At 42.8% G+C, this 21,430-nt stretch overlaps 1 protein-coding gene across 2 annotated transcripts in view; it reads left to right on the forward strand.

Moving 5' to 3' along the window:
* Positions 1–3,040: 3,040 nt before the first annotated feature.
* The window catches only part of ADD3 (adducin 3), a 103,431-nt gene continuing 85,041 nt past the window's right edge, over positions 3,041–21,430 (forward strand). For both annotated transcript variants that reach the window (XM_064464117.1, XM_064464118.1), the window contains exon 1: positions 3,041–3,145. The gene's annotated coding sequence lies outside the window, so the exon portion shown is untranslated. The remainder of the gene's footprint in view (positions 3,146–21,430) is intronic.

A 21,430-nucleotide genomic window follows, 5' to 3' on the forward strand; every position in this document is an offset into this window, starting at 1 on the left:
CCCCAACATGTAGGTCATTAAAGTGCTAATAAAAAATGTTGATGAATCTCCGAGCAGTGCTCTGATTATCTCTCTGTGGGGAATGAAGAACTCATTAACATGAGCTCCATGCCACTCCCTCCTCCTTTCTCAGAGTTTGGCATAAAGCAAGGAAACAAATGTTTGTGGTTTGGCCAAGTTTCTAATGAGTAGCTCAGCTAGGTCCACTGATTAGACACAGGGCTCTACGGAGGGTGAAAAGGCTGCAGTACCATGTAAATCAGCGAAGTATTTCTGGCAGATCAGACCCCCAAAAAGGGAATTATTTACCTGTTGTGAGGATTGTTTGCATTGTATTTAGCAGGAAATGTACAGAGAGAGGGTTTCATTAACAGGCAGTCAGGCAGCAATGCTGAGAGGTCCAGGGAGTGAAACAGAGCCGGATGTGTGTCTGAGGACCCATTCTCCAAAAATGCAATTCTGTGTTAGCTTGCTGTGTGTTTGGTTTCAGTCATTAAGTGTAGGGGGTTTTTTTAATACTAAGCTACAGTCTGACCCCAGAAGAACAGTCCCGGGTATTATCTGTCCTACCCACTCTAGACATTACTCCTCCTGCACCACAGAAGGTGTCTGTGCAGCATCCCCCAGACACCCCAGGAGCCCGCAGGCAGGGTGCACAGGCGGAGACCTCCATTTGCTGCATCATCTGCAGCACGGAGACCTGCCTAACTACAACTGGCCAAGGCCAGAGGCTCTCCAGCAGCACCTGGCAGTTGTTTCGAAGGAGGGAACAAAACCTTCAGAACTAATGGGAAAAGTCTCTCTCATGCAAGGAAGTTTCTTCTTGATCCTGCTTGTAATCCATTTATGGCCTGAATCATGAGGATGTCATCTGCATAATCTTTCCAGGACTAAAGTAAAAGTCATCCACATGCCCAGCAGAAGAAAACTCACCCTACAATAAACACGAAAGGCTTCTTTACATGCCTGAAAGCATTCTGCTGGGATAAGCAACTGCTGTCTCTGAAATTCAAATCTCAAGGTGTGTGATCAATGTCACGCAGCACCTTGGCACTCAAATCAACCTCCTGAGACATGAAGTCTGTGCCCTGCTGTTGCAGACAGTGCACTATATAATGACTTTAATAAACTTAATCTCAGTGAGTTTTTCCATTCCCAGTAGCACTCCTGGAAAAGGTGGAATTTGATTGCTGTAATGGTTAAACAACCCTCCTGTAATGTCTGGCTGAAGTTTGTGCGTGGCCAGTTCATACCCAATTGCTCTTGTGTGAGCACCGTCTCTAGCTAAGCAGTTGTCTGGGCCAGAGTGCAGAAGTTGTGGCAAGTCCCGATTCGCTGATTTCATTGAAGTATCACCCTCACATTCAAAACCACACCTGAAGTTTGGCATTTCTTGGCCTTTTCAGGTTGAAAGTTTATTAAAACAAGGTACAGCTGTAATTTTTTTCTAAAAGGAAATAAAAAAGAGGGGATGAACATGCAAGAACATAATTCCATGAGTGTTACACTGCATAAATACACAAATTGGAGAGAGCCAATTTCTTCAACCTTCATAGCACACTCTGCATGTAGGTAGGTGCCTGTAAACACACTTTTCCATATTCTTCCTGTGCCCAAGGTAAATTTTAATTTCCTAAAACCACCAGATAGTTAGAGGTCTTGTGTTAAGCACCACCTCATCCCATTATTACTGGCCGGTGCCCATAGGTTCCCATAGCGCTGGTCCAGTCAGGTGGAGCCACCTCAGCCCTGGGTATAAATTTGCAAAGTTAAAACATGTTCTGCATCCTCTTCCTATCCAAATCAAATACCCCGTGGCCGGATAGTTTGGTTCCTCAAGCACTTTTTCCCCTAAGACCTCTCTAGATCCTGAGGGGCCTTGCTCGCCTTTCTGTGAAGGACGTGATGCTCCTGTACTGATGCGGTGGCAGCAGCCAGCAGGGCTGGAGCCTTGTTGGTGTCTCCATCGGGAGAGAGCCCCGGGCAGGCGGTGTCTCCACCCTGAAGTTGCTCCAGCCTGGCTCATTTCCCCATGGTCACAGCCCCCCGAGAGGCTCTTTAAAAGCAAGCAGTACATGGAATTGAAAGGTTTTGTCCCCAAACCTACATGAGGTTAGTTGTGTGAGTAATTTTACACCAGTAAGCAATTTTGCTGATTTCAAAGGGTACTTTTAAGGCTTTCAAGCATATTTTACACAACTTCCGAGTTTTAGAAATAATTAAAATATAAATAAAATATAGGCTATTTTGCATATAAAGGACAACTATCACCCAGTGCTTCTGTAACTGCAAACGGCTGGTCAGAACTGCTCAGATGTAAACAAACCAGCCCCGAAACCAAGAAACCAGTAACTTTGGGTGGGGAACCAAGACAGAGATGATTTCAGCTGCAAAGCAGAACAATTACAGAAAGCCAAAAAAAAAAAAAGGACAGCTTTTGCCAAACTGAGATTTGCATTTCGTGCAGCTTTTTTTAGCCAGGGCCGCTTTCTCCCCGCGGATGGCGCGACAGCCTTCTCCTCGCCAGCGCGAGCCATCTGGAGAAGCCTTCTGCTGCCTTTCAGCCCTACGACGGCTTAAATCGCTCAAAATTTCATCTCAAAACCGGTCTTTTTGGGGTTTTTGGAGGTGTTTTTATTCGTTGTTCCCACATACACCTCCTTTCATTCCCCGCCACTCCTCAGCTGCGCACCGCGGAGCCTCCTCACGCCAGCCCGCTCGCCGTGGCCCTTCAGGGATAAACGCTGCCCGGAGGGTGCCTCGCCGGGGACGCGCGGCCTTGCCCACCCTCCGCCGCAGGTACCGCCGCGGCCCAGGCGCGGGGAGCTGGGCCGGAGACAACAATGGAGGGCGGCTGGGGTGGAGGACACGGGCGGCGGGCGCCGCCGCCGCCCCCCCACCCATCCCCGGCTTCAAACTTGGCCGAGGGGCGCCAAAGGAAGGGCGGCGGGCGAGTCCCCGCTCGCTGCCAGATAGTGAGCCGCGGCGGGCGGGCGGGCGCGGGGGGCGGAGCCCAGGTGTCCTTCCTGCCACATAGTGCGCCGCCCCTTTCCCCGCCCGCCCGCCCGCCCGCCGCGGTGGTGCTGGGGCTCCCGCCGCCGGCGAGGAGGGATGGACTGAAGCACAAAGGCGCGGGCCCGCTGAGGTGAGGGATCCTCTCCTTTCCCGCCGAACGCGGGCGGGAACGGCCCGTTGCGGGGCTGTGGCCGATCCGCTGCGGCTGCCGGGGAGGGGCGGGGGCGGCGGGAGGCCTGGCGCGCTCCCCCGGCTCCCTCAGCCGCCGCACGGCTGCGGGGCGGGCGCGGGGCCGCGGCGGCGGGGGATGCTGCGGCGCTGCCTGCCTGCCGCGGCGCGGCGCGGAGCGGAGCGGGGGGGAGCGGGCTTTGAATAATGCGCCTCTGCCCGGAACCTCTGCGAATCAAATCAAGCCTCGAAAGTCATTACCATAATTGCGGACCGTCCTCTGTCCATCGCGGGGCTCCGGAGCCGCTCCGAGTCTCAGAGAACTTCCTAAAATTTATGTTCTTCAGGCTTTTTACCTGCTCAGCCGCGCACGGCTCCGCCTCTGCCGTGAGTCGTGGTGCGGGGAGCGCAGGAATGCGGTCCCCGGCGCAGGCAGCGCGGCTCTGGCCGCGGCGGCACGTACGTCCCCGCCGGCGTGGCGAGCGCCGGCCCCGCGCCGCCGCTGCCGGGGGGCTCCCGGCGGCCGCGCCGCGCCGGGCTCCGCCGGCGCTTCGGGCTGGTTTCATTGTCTGTTTATATTCGCGAGGGTAAAATTAAGCGTTGCTGCCTTGAACTTTAGGGTCCTGAAATGAGGGCTTATGATGGGCCTCTTGGGAGTCTGTTCCTCGGTTTTGGTCTTGCCCCAAGACAGTTTTGATCTCGCATTAAAAAAGCTGATTTAGGAATGCAGGGCGGATTTATCAAGTCGGTGTTCGTCCTGGACTTCAGAGCAGGCAGGCAGGGTCTGCGTGGCCAAACGATGTGATTTTAGCAGGGAAGGCTTGGGCTGGCTCTGCGAGGAGGGTAGAGCGTGCCTCAGAAGCAACCGCCGCTGCAGCTGGTCATGGAGGTGGGTTACTTCTGTTTCTGTCTTCTCAGCGTTGTTGGCTTGAGGCTGAATCTGCTCGTTTTCATCCATGGGCTCTGACTCGTGTCTGGAGGGTAGCGATGTGATACTGAGCAGAGGGAAAACGTGTAGGATTGTCTCATCTGTGTGGTACAGCTATGTGGAGGAGTTAAGTTTTAAAACAAAGAGATAAAATCAAGGTCAATGAATATCTGGACAAAAAAAATAATTGGCCAAGGGTTGTAAAAGCATGACTGTATGAAATTGTTGAATTACTAATTGTGTGGGAGAAGTTGTTGTTTAAATCAGCTTTGGTACCAGAAGAAATGAAACTGGTGCATGTGACCTCAGCCTTTAAAAAAGGGCTTTGGTGTGCCTGGGGCAGCTTCGGGCTGTCTCACCTGCCTCCTGGTCCATTTGCTGGCGACTGGAATAAAGGAGATGTGTGGCTGCATCTGATCGGCTGGGAAGGGGCAGTGGTGGCTTCGAGGGGGAGCAGCATGAGCCGGGGCGGTTCTGCGCGCGGCTGCTTTGGCAGCAAGCCTGCGGTGAAAGGCTCCCTTTCACCTTCCTGCCAGGGTTTGCAGGCATGTCTCTTGTACCGGAGAGTTGTCTGGTCTACACACCCCATCACATAACTGGCCCGGCTGAAAATGGTGTGTGAGGTCTTCGTTCGAGCCTCCTTGGTGGCATCCGGTACTTACAGAGAAAGAAGGTGTGAATTCTGGGAATGCCATGGGCTCTTTGGTCGTTCACAGAGGAGTTTCTCAATGCCATCCTGAGTAAGGAATGCACGTGCTCCTCGGTGAAACAAGATGATAATTCTGTGATTACCAGTGTATACCAGTTCTAACTTTAGAAATTTTCATGTTAGCACTTTTAATGATACATTATTTTTTAGAAGACATTATTACTTGCATTTAATTTTCACTGGGAGAATGTGAAGCCCTAAGCAGGGAGGCAGGGGTGGGCTGTTCAGGGGCTGAGTGTTTAATGATCGAGGTTAGTGCATGATGACAATGATTAAGCATGTCCTTAATTCTTGACCAATAGATGGAGTGCTGCTATGCTTTAGGATATCTGGGGATTTAATGGTCCCTTGGTTAAATCAGTCATTATCCTTGACTCTTGCCTGAGGATTGAGGCAGCTGACACTTTTATTTAAGGAAATGATGGGTTTGCGGTGGTGCAGTTAGGCTGTCGTGTTCACTGTGATCATCTAACCCAAAGAGGAGGTCCAGGTGGTGCCTCTCATGCCAGAGACTTTGCATTGCTTGTGGAGAGGGTGGACATGAGCGGTCTGGGCGACTGGGGTTGTTTCAATGTCAGTCAGCGAGGTGGACTGGAGCTCTTCTGTCGACCCTTTGCTGGTTATGAAATGAGCCTCGGCTGTTTGACAGGGCTGGATGAACCGAGCTGGATTCAGAGTAACTGTGCTGGAACTGTCCCTGTTGCATGTGACGTTAGAGATGACATTGCACGCGGGGCTGCCTGCTTTTGTTCAGCTCAACTTGTGACAGGCCGAATGACCTGGCGTAAGATGCTATATGCTGTAAAAATTATCAGAAATTAACATGTGAGAGAAGACAAATGAAAAATATTTTTCAGACAGGCCAATGTTTGTTTCCTTTTGTAAGTGAAATGTTTTACAGATCAACAACCAAAATGAAAGAAGGCAGAAGGCTGCTAGTGTTTCCCCTTGCTAAAATCATTCCTGCTAGTAAAAACTGCGACAGACATCCTTGCCACACTGTGGATGGTGTTAGAATGATAATGCTTTAAAAGAACCGTTTTAATTTAGGAGAATAACTTGTGTGACTTTAAGCTGGTGCATAAAAATGCCTTTGCTAGCTTTTTTTCCAAACTGGAGAAAATTTTTTTTTCTTTAAAAAAAGTCATGTAAGTTTAACAGCCATAGCAACCTATGCCTATTCCTTATTTCCCTTGTAAAAAAATTTTGCATGTTCATAGTGCTGCTGTTTAAAAAACTGACCCGGTCATTGTTTTGGTATTGACTTAGAAGAATGTAATCTATATTATTTAATAACATCACTTCCTGTTACATCACATGCTTTTCTTCAAGCTATGTTTTGAAATGCTTGTTGCTGTATGAGAGGTGGTGGTAGATGGTGGTGTGGCTTCTGGTAGGGTTCTTGGGGGGTAGTTGTCTTTTTGTGTAGCATTTTTTGGCAGATGAAGATGAATAAAAGCTATTTGACCCTTAGGGAACAAGCAGTAACTTACTCATTGTGTGTTAATGTTAGATCTGTTTGCCACAGCCTACTCTGTTTCCTATATTAACTTTGAGTCACTTGGCTTATGGGGAAACACTTTTGTTTCTTTTGCATATTCAAGACAACACAAGTCATTGTACATCATCGCACATGAGATTTTGAGGTGTTTCTTTTACAGATACCATAGCAAGTCCGTGGATAATTTGTGGCCTGGTTTATCAGTCAAGACAAATTTTAATAAACTTGGTTAGATAAGAAAATAACTTTAGTTATGGTGTGCTCTTAATCTGGGCTGTTGTGGGGGGTGTAACTTCAAAATGAACAGTAAACTGGAAGATGATTACTACTAAAAAGTTGAGATTTTCTTTGGATTCATTGGAAAGTTAGACGGTGGAAGAAGGCTTGACAGCTTCAAACCTCAGCATGAGGGTGATGCCTCCTGGTTGCTTTCCCCCGCCCCGATCTTCACAGTTTGGTAAATGTCATGTAGGTACCTATTTAGTTAGGACTCTGGGAGCATATTAAACATAATACGTCTTACGGTAGTAATGTCAGTTCTGCTTAACAAGGATGCGATCAGCTGTTACAGAGTGCTAATTAGGGAAAAAATTATAATAGCCTCGTTCATTGTTCCAGTCTCTTAAGCTGTTCTGGTCTTGCGAGGAAGAAACTCGTTTCTTGCCTTCTATTGTTTAATGCATTAAAATCCTAGTGACATCAAAGCAGCAGGTAGTTTTCATGCGAGTTAGCAGGTTGAGGTGAAGATCAACAAATCGCGAGCTGGTGTGAGAGCTCCAGCTTGCTTTGTAGCTTTTCAGGTTGTGTTTTCTTGACCCGCAGCAGCTGACAGCTGGTAAATCCCTTTTCCCTTGTGCAGTTGCAACCTCCTGAAGTTACTTCTCCAGCTGAAGTACATGGCAATCTTGACTACCATAGAGTTGATGGCAGCTTACTGCTGTGAGGATTGTCGCCGCGCCAAACGAGTACCTAGCGCAGTGTTGGTGTTAATAGTAGTTCAGCTCGTGGCTGACATGCCAGCTATCTGCTGTGTTGGCCAAAGTAAGAGGATTCTGTTGAATTGCTTTGAAAATCTGTGCTTGTTATCTTCATCTATACCTGTAATAATTGGTCTCAAGGTTTTTTTTTTATTTTTGCATGTATTTAATTATGACATGATGTGGGGTTTTTGTACAAATCAAGCATTCCAATGCATATCATCCATAGCTATTACGCTAAATATGACATAGTTTAGAGGCCGGTTGGATCTGCATCTTGTGTTTGCAGCTGCACAGTAAATGTCAGTTCTGGAAGCAGGGTGCCTACCACCCAAGCAAGCGTTCCTGTGCACGCCCTTCTGGTTGGTAGAGTGCAAAACAGAAGAGCTTACTTATTGGATAAAGCTTGCCTTACTTGCTCTAATACAGTAAAAACAAGAAAGGAAAAACATAATTTGAAATATTTTTTCCATCTCCAAATGTGGACTGACTTTTGTTGAAGAAATTATTTTTTTGACAGCTCTAGAAGTCTTGACAGAATGCTGTGGAAGTGATTTGGTACTGAAGTTGTCGGTGTGACTCAAATAATTTCTAGATCAATGAAAATGATAAGTTAGCTGGGTTCAGAGAGATTGCTGACATTAATGTAAGTTGTTTCATATAATCCAGTATCCCAGTACTTCCTTAGCAACCCATATGACATTTTAGTCATTACGAATTTTATACAAAAACCTCTGTATTTACAAAAAGCATCAGCTAGGCCACAAAGACAAGTGTTTGAAAGCTGGGTAGTGCTTTCCAAAGAAAATATCCTGGATATAAAAATGAAAATTAAACCATAGTGTTGAAAAGTGATACTTATGAACCCTTGTGTTGGGAAGAGTAGAAGTGTGTTGGCTCAGGTGCTTCAGATCTAGCAGACGCTCAGCAGAGGCAACGTTCAGCTGAACATATGAAAAATTAGGTGAAACTGAAAATAGGATTTTGGGACGGAAACAGCAGACAATACTAGGCAGTGCATCCAGCTCTGTCTAGAACTGAATACAATGACACAAGAGTAGTGACCTTGCACGTACCTTTGTGTTTTCCTGACTCAGATACACGACCATTTTTGAGAATGCTAATGAATTGCATAACAATTTTTCCAGGCTCCTGGTCAGTCCTAGAACAGCAGTAAAACACAATTTAAGTCAGTTCTTTCTTAATATACCAATTATTGCTACACACCAGACAACCTACTGTATTTGCTGTGCATCTTAAACCACCAAAACCAGACCAAAAAACTCAATTCTTAGAACATACAAACTCTATTTGGAGATGGTGTGATATAGTAGCCTGTGGAGAGTAAGACCAAGTATTCTCTTATGATTTTTTGGAGCAGTATTATCTGCAGTTTCTGTGATGGTACTAAAATTCAGGATGCAAGAAACTGTATGAAATTAATACCTGACATTCCCATGTTAACTGAATACAATATTAGCCCTTCTGATGTAGTATTGCTGCCATAAATGAATAACTCGTCAAACAGAGATTTCTGTTATCATGATTATGTTGTAATAGTGCCCACAACAAGCCCATCATCCCGTTTCAGATCTTGAGCATATATGAAGCATTGTAGTGAATACCCAATTAAGGAATAATTGTCTTTGTAATGTTCACTGTTAATCTGTACAATTTCTGGCTTTCAGTGGCAGCTGTCTTTTAAAAGCCTCTTTATCTAAAAGTGTATGCAAAGGCAAAACTCGTCTGGTGACTGAAATTTTATTTTTTTTTGACCCAGCTGTCAGGGTAGAAAGCAGGAGATGTTCTTTAGATGGTCTGTGACCATTTCTGATGGTCTTCAATTCATTCACTAAATGGAAGCAGTTGTCTGTTAGGGCAAACTGTGTATTTCATGCCAAAGATTGTATAACTTTCTCATTCCTAAAATTATTGAGATTGTGAAAGAATCTGTGGGTATGTGTTGATTTTTTTTTTTTCTTTTTCCATTCCCGTCGATGGACATAAAGATAATTTGTATTCAGTATTCTTACTGACATGCTGATTGTTGTGGATTGACTATCCAGAGCCCTTTGTCTTTGATGCGTAGCTGACTTGGCGTTCAAAGGACACGTGCATGTTCAGTGTTAAACGGCTTGAGGACTGGAGTGACACAGTTGGAGAGCTTGGCGGGTACCTCTCCTGTGCATGATTTGGAACAAAAAACTTCATCTTCTAAGACAAAGTGTCCAAAGTAGATTGTTCAGTCAAATTTTCATTAATATTTTTATTGCAAAGATTTAATCTCGAGCAGCTGAGGAATAAAAATGAAGTTGTGATCCATGCTTCAATAATGGCTAGTACAATGTTTTGTAAAACGAAGTATGCCTGTAGCCAGAAAAGTCCTCTTTATATGTTTGGCCTGTTTGTTATCAACCTGATCAACATCATGGGTCTGGTATTGAGCAAAAAATAAGAAATGTGCAGAAGAACTTGCAAATACATTGAAATTTGTGGGGTTTTAAAATAAATGAAAAAAAAACCCCAAACCAAAACCAGAAACCAAACCCAGTGGTCTGGCAGTCAGTTTTCCCCCTCCTTTGTTTTACTCTGTTTCAAACTTTGTTTAGTTTTGCAGCATGCAAAGAGATTAAATACATCTGTGTGGTGCTAGCATGAGTGAGTCTGTACTCAAAAACAGGTTAGTTAAAAAAGGGAAAACCAAACCACCCAACACTTGAAATTAATATAGGTAGCATCCTAGCTAAAACATACCAAGTAACATAAAGCATGTAAACTCAAGACAACTCAATTTAACTATATAAAATGTTTAAGCTGTAAAACATCAGGAGGTTTTTTTATAGGTGCCTGGATAACTTGCCCTTAGGTGGCAGAGGGGCAGTATGGGTTCCCTTTAACATCAGATGTTTTCCTGTCAGCCCAGCACTTGAGGGAAAAACTGAAATACTGCTTCCTCTTTAAATGGTCATTGCATACACGTCGTGGTCTTTGTGTGTGCTTGCTCAAACTTAGTTGTTTTTAAACAGCAGTGTCCCTAATTTTACATGCCCTGAGACAACTCCTGGTTGAGGGCTAGGTTTCAAAGGCTTTACCCAAGCACGCACTTACCCAAGCACTGCACCATTCAAAACAGAAACTTTTGCTGTTTGTTCAGCAGAAAACATTCTTTTTCTTGCTGTTCCTAATATGAGTGTTCTATTGAATGTCAGTGCTTCTAACCAAATTGAGTGACTCTTAATGTATTGTCAGGTGGGGTCCTGGGTCTGTCAAAATAACATAAGTCTGAAAGTCTCCAGCTGCCTGGATCAAGACACCATCTCTTCAGTGATGGACCCAAAGTGGCCTGTGGAGACGAAGTGTGGTGGGATGTCTTCTATGCCAGAGAGTGTTGTCAGGCAAGGACGGTCAACATTTCAGTCCTATGCTTTGTGAAATCTTTGCTTAGATGTGAAGATTGCCAAACCCTCCTCAGTTGGCAACTCAGATGTAACTGAGCGAACGGGCGCGAGAGCTCTGAGTGGAGACGCAGGGGGTGGGAGCGTGCTGCTCCTGAGGCAAGGCAAGCAGGAGCACAAGCTCACCCAGTGGTTCCAGTACCAGCAGCTGTGGCTGCTTGGTCTTTTCCTGTAGCTGGAAAAACAGTCTGCCTAGCACATATGTGTCTGCAGAGCAATGTGCATGTGGGCAGCCCTTTTCAAGAACCTCCGTTGCTATGTGGCGTTTGTCTCTAAGATTGTGTGACCTGTTTCACAGGAACCCACAAAATAAAGTTTAGTAGTCTTACTGCCCCAATGCATGTGTTAGGAGATCCTGTCTCTCCACTAGAAGAATTCTGTTTCCTTGTTGAAAAGGGTTGAAATCCTCCCCTTTAGGGGGAAGAACAGTGTAAAATTTAAAAATCAGATATATTGTTTACTTTCCTATTAATATCGGCTAGTGTGTTGCCTGAGACTGCACTGTGTGTGCAACGTTGGCTGAAAAGAATTAGCTAATGGTGGGAGTAAGAATAACAATGTCGTATTTATAACCTGGGTTAGCCTTCTACAGGAAAAGAGCTTTGAGGTATACCATGTAACACTAGTGTCTGGCTACTACCAAACATGCTGCAAATGTATACTAACAGGTATTGTGTGCAGTAAATTTATCTCTGTAGTAGAAATCTGATACTGTTGCTATTCCCAGGGGGTAAGTTGAATTACATTATTATTGAGGCTAAGCTAACAGAGCTTTGCTTATAGGATATGTACAGACAAGATGGTTCTTCAGAGGGGTGACCTTTGCCGTATTTTGGTTTCAGATTTCACAGGGACCTATTTCAAAGTTTTTAGCTTCAGTCCACACCCTGCTGCTAGTTAGCTATAAAACTCTCTTTGAAGAAAGTTTAAAAAAAAAAAAGTCTGCCCTTTATTACTTTAATAAAGTTAGATAAAGGTCACTTGTTTATTCCTCTTGTAATATACACTGCTTCCACTCTTACTTGTCAATATAACTGATAGTTCAAAGATTAAATTAAAGCTACAGAATTACTGGTTACAATGTGCAAATGCATATTGTAAGTAATTCTTTTTTTATGACTCTTCTGTTTATTAGTTAACTTGAAGAATGTGTATCAGCATATATTTCTGCTGGGAAAACTATTGTTGTTGACATGGCATAATGTAGTGTGTTCCCGCCAAGGTTATTCCACCTGTTCTCTAAACTATTTTTTTTTTTTTCATTTCTCTCTCTACCCCCCCAACCCGATTTAAAGAAACAAATTAAAGCCCTGTAATCCTATTTAAGAACCCAGTCAAATATGAAGTCTGCATGCCACTGTTCCAATAAATATAATCACCTCTTTAATACAGTCACTCCTCTCTAGCACACTGATTTCTATCTGATTAAAATATTTGGATTGTATGCTACAACCAAGCTAAAGGGGACATCCTGCTCTTCCCTCCTGGCCGTGTGGTCCTGCCCCATCCTCTCTTGTGTAAGCCCCGCTGCTCGCTGAACTTCTGCAATTCACGGTGCATTGCAGCAGAATACTTCCTCTTCCCCCTGTCTGCATTAACTCTCTTTAAGCTGAATTAGCTTGAGAGGGTTGAGCAAGCCCTAGGGTGGGTGTGAGGTGTCAAAGGCAGCGGTGAGAGCCTGTGGGGAAAGAAGGGAATAGGGAGATGGGAGTCTGTCGGTGCTGAGCTTCAGGTTGATTCCAGCCACTTAATCCTTCAGTGGTGACAGCTCTGCAGGGTCCTGCCTGCAGCACTGGGAGGCAATGCGAGAATGTAAGTAGAAGGCCTTTGTGAATTGAGCCTTCTGCAAGGGGACTTGGCCTTTTCATTCTTTCTTTCCTACAAACATTTCTCTAGGCTTTGAGATACAGTGTGGCAGCCACTAGGTTATGAGGCCCCCCAAGCCTCCCAGGACTCTCAAAGTCTGAAGGGGAGCACTTGTCTTTAAAGAGAGGCTCTTTTGGATAAATACAACATTTTGGAGAAGCTATGTAGGTTTTGAAATGATTTTAATTAAAATAACCTCAGCATGCTGGGCTGAGCTGCTCTTTGGCTCACGTGTCACACACCCATATCCCAGCTCCGTGAGGCTGCCAGTGGGTGACAGTCCTGGTGGAGTGGAGGTGTCGGGTGCTTGCTGTTGCTTTCTCTAACAGCCTTCCCTTGTCTCCAGAGCCTGCAGTATGTTTGCTCCACACAAGAGGCACAACTAAATTTTCTGTTGTAAAAATGGTTTCACTGTTGAACAGTGCGTACCATTGCTGGTCTTGTTGTTTTGGTTCTATTTCATAGTTAAGTATAAGAAATGGAGGTTAAACACTGCCATAGGAAAGCTTCATTGTGTCAGGTAAACCAGTGTCTATGTTCAGGAATATGCAGATCAAATTATTTCTTTGGTGGGAGGAAAGGATGGGGTTGTACTTGGTTCTAGTAATGAACTTTATCTATAAAGTTGTCTTGTAAACATATGTGTAAAGTATACACTTTCCTCAGTGCAATTCTTACTTCAAATAAGTTGTTTAGCATAGCTCAGCCTGCCTCCCAAAATGTTGTGTAACCATAACCTGCAATCTCCTACATGCCTCTGAAAACGGTATTACCTCTTTTCGCCTTCCATCCAGGTTCTCATCGGTTCAATGATGTGTAAGAAAGCCCAGTAGTGCTACCAACAAATTTGGCAGAAGAACTGTTTTAGAAATGTGATGCTGAGCTTCCAACAGCAGAAAGCTGTTTGCTGTTTAAGTTGACTGAAATCGTTCCAGTTAGTCTCTGTGCAGGTGGCGAATGATACAAATTCACAGTGTGAATAGCTGTCCTGCAGATAGCACTTTATGGTCTTCAGTACTGGGTCCTTCTAGCTTTTTCTCGGACCTCTCTTTTCTTTTTTCTCTTTTCCTAGATGCAACGACGCATCGGCTTCAAAAGTTTATACTTTCTTTGTTTGATGTGATATGCCAGCTTCAGTGTAAATACTTAAGAGGTCTTATCAAAGCATAGTGGCTCAGTCAGAGTAAAGATGCTTTAGTTAAATAGACTATGGCTGTGTTTAAAAATAACAGCTCTGGCTGTGTCAGCGCGTTGCACGACCTGATACTGACTTCAACAGAAAGAGCTTCTGAAAATTACTTTGCCTGTTGCACGTATCACCCCCCATGTGGACATGTTTTCTGTTGGTAGCATTTCAGCTTTAGAACCACCAACACAGAGCTCCTGAATTTTAAATGTGATTAGCCAAATGGCTTCAGAGAGAGCTTATTGTGCTGGGCACCTTTTAAAGGCACAGACAGGAGTAGCTGCACTTCTGCTCTTGTTCTGATTGTCAAGACAGTGGTGTCTGGGGTTGGGTGGAAACACTGTCTGTCTCTAAGCTTGTATTTTTAGGTTCTCAGCCTTTTGATTTCTGCAGGAAAAAGGTGGTATGTGTACTTTACCAGGCTGGGCTCTGTCTTTGACTGCTGTGCTTGCACACGGGTAGGCTGTTGCTTTCTCGTAATAGTAAAGCATGTGGAGAGCTCGTTAGTAATTCCCATGCGATTGTCTCATCTCACCCCAGCCCTGGTTTGGCTCTTGATTCCTGCTGGCTTTCTGAAGACTCATTTCAAGCACTGGTATTCTTAATAAGTCTTGGTTAATGATATATAGGCAATATGCCAACAACATAAAAAAGCAACCTTTTGAAAATACGATGTGTATCCATTTCTACGTTTATTCCATTTCTTACGGTTCTTCTGTGTGGGTTTTCTGTCCTTTTTCGTTTCTTGGCAAGGAAGACAGTATTACATTCTTGTACCAAGAGGAAGGGTATTAAGCTTACTCATAAAAAGAAGATTTATTATCAAATGTAGTTTTTCATTTTCTCCATTGGAATTTATTTATTTATTTTTAAACTCTAACGATACCCAGATTACTGACTTCATTCACATGGTCATTGTATCAAGTTTGGATGCTGTCTTTGTTAAATTATGGCTCCTGAGGGCTTTCTGTTACAGAGGTTTCTTCAGTCAGGGGAAATTAGGGTATAATAAAGAGGATCCAAGGACCGGACATAATGATTCTATATAACTGAAACAAACAATGCCAGATTTGGCTGATGTTGGATTTTCCATCAATTTTTTTTTATTGGCTTTTGCTTTAAACAGAGTTTAATACTAAGGCAGCTTGAGTGCCTGAAGTAACTGAAAGACCAATAGCAGGCAATTTGGGCAATACTTTTAATCACTATATCCTATCTTCATGCATTTATCCTGAATTCTGGCATACTCAGGAAGTCTTCTTGATTCAAATGCCATTAGAGCAGTAAATTCAACAGCAGGCATCCGCATTCACTGGAAGGATTATAACTGAAGCCAGTGTAATAGATCTGGCTGTGCCTGAGGTTCGAAACCTTGTTCCAAGCATTCAGCTAGTGCTTGGTGAGAAGCAGTAGTGCTTTCTGGCACAGTGAGTACCTGACCTTCGTGCTGTTGCCTGTGACTTGCTGCAACTGTGTGCTAGCTGTTAATGGTCTCTCTTGCCTTCTACTACAGTTGTATTATTAATTGTAATATGCTAAAATAGGGATAGAATCATCAGAATGTCCTTCAGGATGCAAGCAAATTTGCTGAGAGATTCGATAAATAAATAACTGTACCTCTCAGCCAGAAATACAGTACGAAGCAGGAAGGCAGACTATGCCCGTGGTTTTTTTTATTCTCTGATGCTGAGCACTGCCAGAAGAGGAATGATGCGGAATCTGATTTTCACTGCCACTGCTCTGCTGTAACAATGGTCTTTTAGGGTAGAAAGTGTGCAGTACTGCAATCTTCTACAGATACTTCTCAAGGAGAGAGGAGGAGGGAAAAAACCATAGTATTAGATTTTACATTTACAAACTAATAGATACGACAGTAAAAGTGCTGAAGTCAAAACCGTACCCATCATTTTAATGTCCTTTTAATTCTTTTAGAATATTTTGGGAGTATTTTTTTCCCCCTTGTTATTCTCAGTAACTTCTGTGTTTTTGTGTATTGGTGAAATTGGGTGCAAACATTTGAATCATACCCAATACACAAAACTGTTTCCACTCCCTGTCTATTTCTAGGACATCTAGGACAAATTTTCCTAATGGTCTTTCTCTTATTCAGGTTCAACTGCATAACTTTAACTCCTTTTCTATTCCTATGTCTTTCCTACCCACCTTAGCAGTCACTCTATGGTAAAACTGAAAGCCCTTCCAGTGGCTAATCGTGTAGCACTTTAGAAGGTGAAAACTGGATTCCTCATGGAGCAAGAAGCTGTATGTGATTTGAAATTAGCACTTGCAGTGCATTATCACTGTGCATTATGGCCAAATTTAATGAACACAGCATTTTTAGTCTTTTTTTGGTACCATAATATGCATGTGGTACAATAGGATTCAGCTTGACAAAAAAAAGCTGAGAGAAGAGGTAAAACTACATATTGCCCCAAGGATAAACTTTTGGAAATATTTCTGTGAATTACAGCAATAGGTATTGCATAAGAAAGGAAAAAAGTTTGCCCTGAAGTCCCTAGATTATTAAAGCATTTGTAAAAGTAGGATTTGTCTGTCTAGAAATTTATTGCAATGTCCACTTCTGACCAGAGGCAAGATGAGTATGGATGCATTGTAAAATCATAGTCATCCACAGGAGCATGTGAATTTTGGGGGTTGCAAGGTTGTGTAACTCAGTGTGAAAAACATAAAAGGCTACAGCTGATATCTTCAAATTATTGTTTATCTTGCAGTTGTGTGAAATTAAGTTTTCTGAGAGGTCTGAGCAACATAATTTATTGTAAAAGGATCTGATCTTCTAGTTGTGTGTTCTCTGTGGTAAACTGAACTAGCATAGATGACTGAAAGTGTGCAATTGTGCAGCTTTCTGTTTAATTGGAGTGCTCTCTTTAGCGTATTTGATAGAATGGGGGGGGGCTTATAAAAGCAGAAAAGTAGATGCAGGGATTTCCTCGTAGCATCTCATGGGAGAAAGTTTGCTCTGGACTCAGATCCACAGCTACTGAGACTTGCTCTTGAGCCACAGCATCTTTGGCTCAGTCCGTAAGGGAGCAGAAAGGCAGGAGAGGTATTCACACCACTCAGCTCAGCCAGCTGAGGCTTTCCCCTTAATCATGTTGCTGCTTTGAATTGCTTTTTGGAGACCTCTCTATGGATGCTGGAAGCCTTAAAAGAAGGCAAACCGAACTCGAGCTTGGCTGGCTCGTTAAGGTGTCCTGGTCGAGTACTGAATAGCACGCTTTGGTTATTACACCTGCATACAAATTCTGTGTATGGTGGGGCCTGGATGTGTAGGTCCTCTCAGCTCTGTGCAGATAACACCCAGGTAACAATTCTGTCTTCAGTTCTCAGGTCATTAGTCAGATTGCTCTCATATTTAAATATCCCATCTGCAGATTGGCTTAACCTCAGAAAGACTTGGTCTGTGAAATTTTTTTTTTTCAAAAACTTTTTAATACAAGCTGTGTAAATGCTGCAGTTTATAATCTTTCTCCTTTTAAGATATTTTATCCCATACTGATGCGACAGCTATGGGTGTTCACCCTTCCTGGGGACAGTGAAACCTTTCATGTGAAATAGCTGACACCTAGAAAATGAATGAAGGTTTTGCCATTGATTTATTAAGGTGTCCAGAAACCAATACTTGGACCAATGCCTGGATATCAAATATGGTGAAAATCTGCTGGGTATAGATGTGGAATGATGCAGTCAGGCTTTCTGTGCTGTTTCTGTCCTGTTTTGAAGAGTTCAGTTTCATACAAAGTTTCTTGAGGTAAGTTGATAGGATTTTATGAATCAGCAAGCATGAAAGAACCAAGTTCTTATTCAGACTTTACTATTTTTTAATTTAAAACCTGTTATAACTATTAATTTTGTTGATCAGTGTTTTATCAGTATTAAACTACCTTTTATTTTCTAAGCAATGCTAGAGCACACCAATTAAATCTTTATCATCTATTTGAGTTACCTGAGAGCCCTATAAATTGGTAAGAGCTTTTAAGGATGTTATTAGTGATCAAAAACTTTGGTATGTATCAGTTGATTTTTAATTTTTTTTAAACTCAAACCACTAAAAATTAATTATGTCTTAAGTTTCTCCAGTCCTGTGAGCGGGATTGTAGTAACTATTTTTGTACTTTGAAAACCAAATTATAAGTCAGGTGCAGTCCTAGGTAATCATTGTAGTAAAGAAGGTTAGTCTAGACTTAGTTCTAACCTGCAACGATATCTTCTCACAGCTGATATAGCAATGAGCTGCTGTTTCCTCAGCAACTTGTTCAGCTTTTCTTTGATTAGGATATGCTTGAATTATTTTTGTGGTGCATGTGTGAAAGGGGAGGGTGTGTAACTTCTTTAGTTTCAGGAAACTTTTTTTTTGTGAGTTAAGAGACTTAGAGAAAACATAGAAGACGAGTGAAATGATTATACATAGAGAGAATTTTTCTTTAAACATTGGGTTCAAGATGTAGGCCACATCTGTAATCGTGTTTTTAGAAATAAGTCTATATTAAATCAATTCTCTGCCAAGAGCATCTGGTTGCACTTTATGTACATGCTTTCTTTCATAAAGAAAGCAAACCGTATGATGTAACCTCAGTCAGATAAAAATGATTGTTTGTAATACTTTATTTATTTATATAGCACCACAAGATGAAATACATCTTCATCTGAAAAACCTTACAGCAGATTACAAAGGTGAGCAGATGACATCGGCATTTCCAGATGGCTGGTCTGGGTACTGTGGTTAATGAGCCCTGCTTAAAGGGATATAAAATTAGTAGCCGAATTGCAAATCAAATCGGGGCTAGTAATTCCAGGCACCTTCATGGGTAGTGTCCCACATCTGGTAGTGGCCCTGCAATGCTGGTGGCGCTCCTGAAGCATTGCGTGGGGTCAGAAGGAGCAATACTGTGCAGGGACAAACCTTCGCAGGCACGGTGCCTTTTAGGACTGGTAGCAACCCCCTGGTACTGCTGGCTGCTATGAGTAAAATTTGGGAGCAATGATTTGCTTTTAATAAATTAGACTGCACAGCAGTTGTTTGCATGAATTGTCCAAACTAATTTAAGCAGGTTGATCTTAATTATGGTCTTAAAAGTGGCTTATTCACTTAAAAAATGAGCTGCCTGTGGGGCTTGAAGAGGTCCAGCCTGGATTCACCCTTTGGGTTCAACTTGGGAAACAACCAAAAGATAAGAATTGGAAATACCTTGCGAGCATCAGAGGCATGATTTCTTGTAATAAAAAGAGTATTGGGCTGTGATGCCCTCAGGTCAGGCGGAGTTACACAGTGGGGTTTTGGCTTTTGTAATCCTAAACAACAGATCTCTTCAGCACATGCCTACCAAGGTATTTAAGGGTGTCAGCTGTTTCTTTCCCACATGAAAGCTGGGCCACCTGCAGTTGTGGAAAAAGCTGTAGATGAAGCAGTGTTTAACCTAGTGTGTATGGTACGGTACTCCTGATTTAGAGTTATTTGGAAGGAGCAATTTCCATGTAGGCCAGCAGACAGTTTTTTTCAGAAACAGCTTCTTGTGTCAGGAACTTGATGGGAGCTTTTATGCCCTGCAAGACCCAGTGTGTCGGTGAGAGACATACTGGGGAGGGAGGCAAATGTCATCTACTGTAGGGTTTATTTCTTTCCTTACCAGGCTCTGATCAAATGTGCACAATAAAAGGACATTTTGACGATTTGTGCCTCGATAAAATATCCTTGTGTGGTTAACGCTGTCATCAGAGATCCAGGGTGTCTTTCATTTTGGATTTTTAAAAATTGCTTATTCATACATCCAAGTTACTTTGAATATGCAGTATTCAACAAGTAGTGCTTTCTTTGACTCTTCCCATTTCAACTGCTTAGCTTATGTGTTAACAGTCTAACTTTGGGGGGTTTTGACTCAGCCATGAGAATGGCCATGGCTTTGAATAGATTTTTGTTGCAATACCAGAACAAAACAGGAATTTAAATACTGTGGCTATTAAACCTTTTAAAATTAGGCATCCTAATTAACTGAGCTAAACATGATTTAATTACTTAATGTAATTAACAGAATACCTATTACCTTTTTAGTTACTAGGCTAAAAGGCTTTTAGCCGAGTACAAGCTTTTGCTGTGCATGATGACCCTTTAAAGGCTTTTGGGACTCTATCCAGCTGGCAGCTTGGCATTGCTGAACAGATGTGGCTGGTCTCTGGAGAGCTGATCTGTACTGCTGGCTTTATTAGTTCTTGACATTCCTATTGATCTGTGGATCCAAACAAAAGTAGAGTCTCATGTGGAAGTGGCATAATGTTTAAGTTCCTGTTGGTCTTTTCCTGATATGTTCATGATATATTTTGGTAGGTCTAATATTAGTCTTAGCAGCTCTTATTTGTTGTTTGTACATGTGCATGTGTTACTGTTTCTTGGCTTAGTGTTCATTTCTTGATGATTTATAGAGCATCAAAATGCACAGAAATCATGCTCTCAGCACTTTGTAAGACATCTCCAGATAATTCTGAACACTGCTTGTTCACGGGAAGTAAGTGGGCGTACTGGAGGAGCATTCAAGTTTCCTGAAAGTGCTCATGATTACTGAGGAACTGCTTTGCAGCTCTCCTCTGAGAAGAGTTCTTCACTTCTTTTAAATATTATTTAATAAGTAAAATATTGAGGTTAGGAGGAAGTACATTTTCCTGTAATACGGACAGATGGTGTTGAAAAAGCAACTGAAAATTTGTGTTGATGGACTGGAGTTTGATTTCTCCTGGAATCTAATTTATAGCTGCAAAAGGTGAGCTGTAGTAAATTTGGATTAGTATGACAACAAATTCGAATCACGAGTGACAGATTTTCCTCTTACTCTGGGGAGAGTTATAGTCAGATGTTCTGTGTATGGGAAGTTTTTGTGGGCCAGCCATCAATGTATTATTGTCAAAGTACTAAAATGATTTGTAATGCTTATCAAACTTAAGAGGAAACTTGAAATGGTTTAGGAGTTTATGAATAAGAACAGTATGACCAGAAGCTGGTATGTTGGACACTGATCACAGACAGTTGCAGATGGTGTTCTGAAGGTTATCAGTGGAGGATGCCAGTGGGCTATGAATTTCCCTCTTCAACCACAACTCTGGCACAAATAAACATGCTAATTACTGCAGCAAAGGCGCTGCACTAGTGCACGTTACTGACCTCATCCCAAGAAACATACAGCACTAGCCAATTTGTGATATAATTTTGGGAAAACACTTATTTAAATACTTACTGAAAACAGATGCTTGGGAAGTTTTTGTGGGTATGGTAAGTCTTTTAAAAAAAAAAAATTTAAAAAATCCTGAACTGTAATTATAATAGCTGATTGTTTATACCTTTTCAATCCTTGGTCTCCAAGGCTGTACTTTGATAATTTCTCTAAGAGAAGCACTTGCTGGTCAGAAAGTGGATTCAGATTGAGACCACCCAATAGTCACTGAATAGCAGTCATGGCAGTATGTATATTTTCATTTAGTGTAAACATTTTGAACTTAATGACTTCCTGTTTCTAAGGATGAGAATAACCTTGCTTTAAAAAGGAGGAGGGGGAAAAATAAACCAGGAAACTTGACTGCATGACTGTACTTTGCTAGTGAGATTAATGCTAGTATAG

Source organism: Phalacrocorax carbo, chromosome 12 (assembly GCF_963921805.1).
Source record: "Phalacrocorax carbo chromosome 12, bPhaCar2.1, whole genome shotgun sequence".
Lineage (NCBI taxonomy): Eukaryota > Metazoa > Chordata > Aves > Suliformes > Phalacrocoracidae > Phalacrocorax > Phalacrocorax carbo.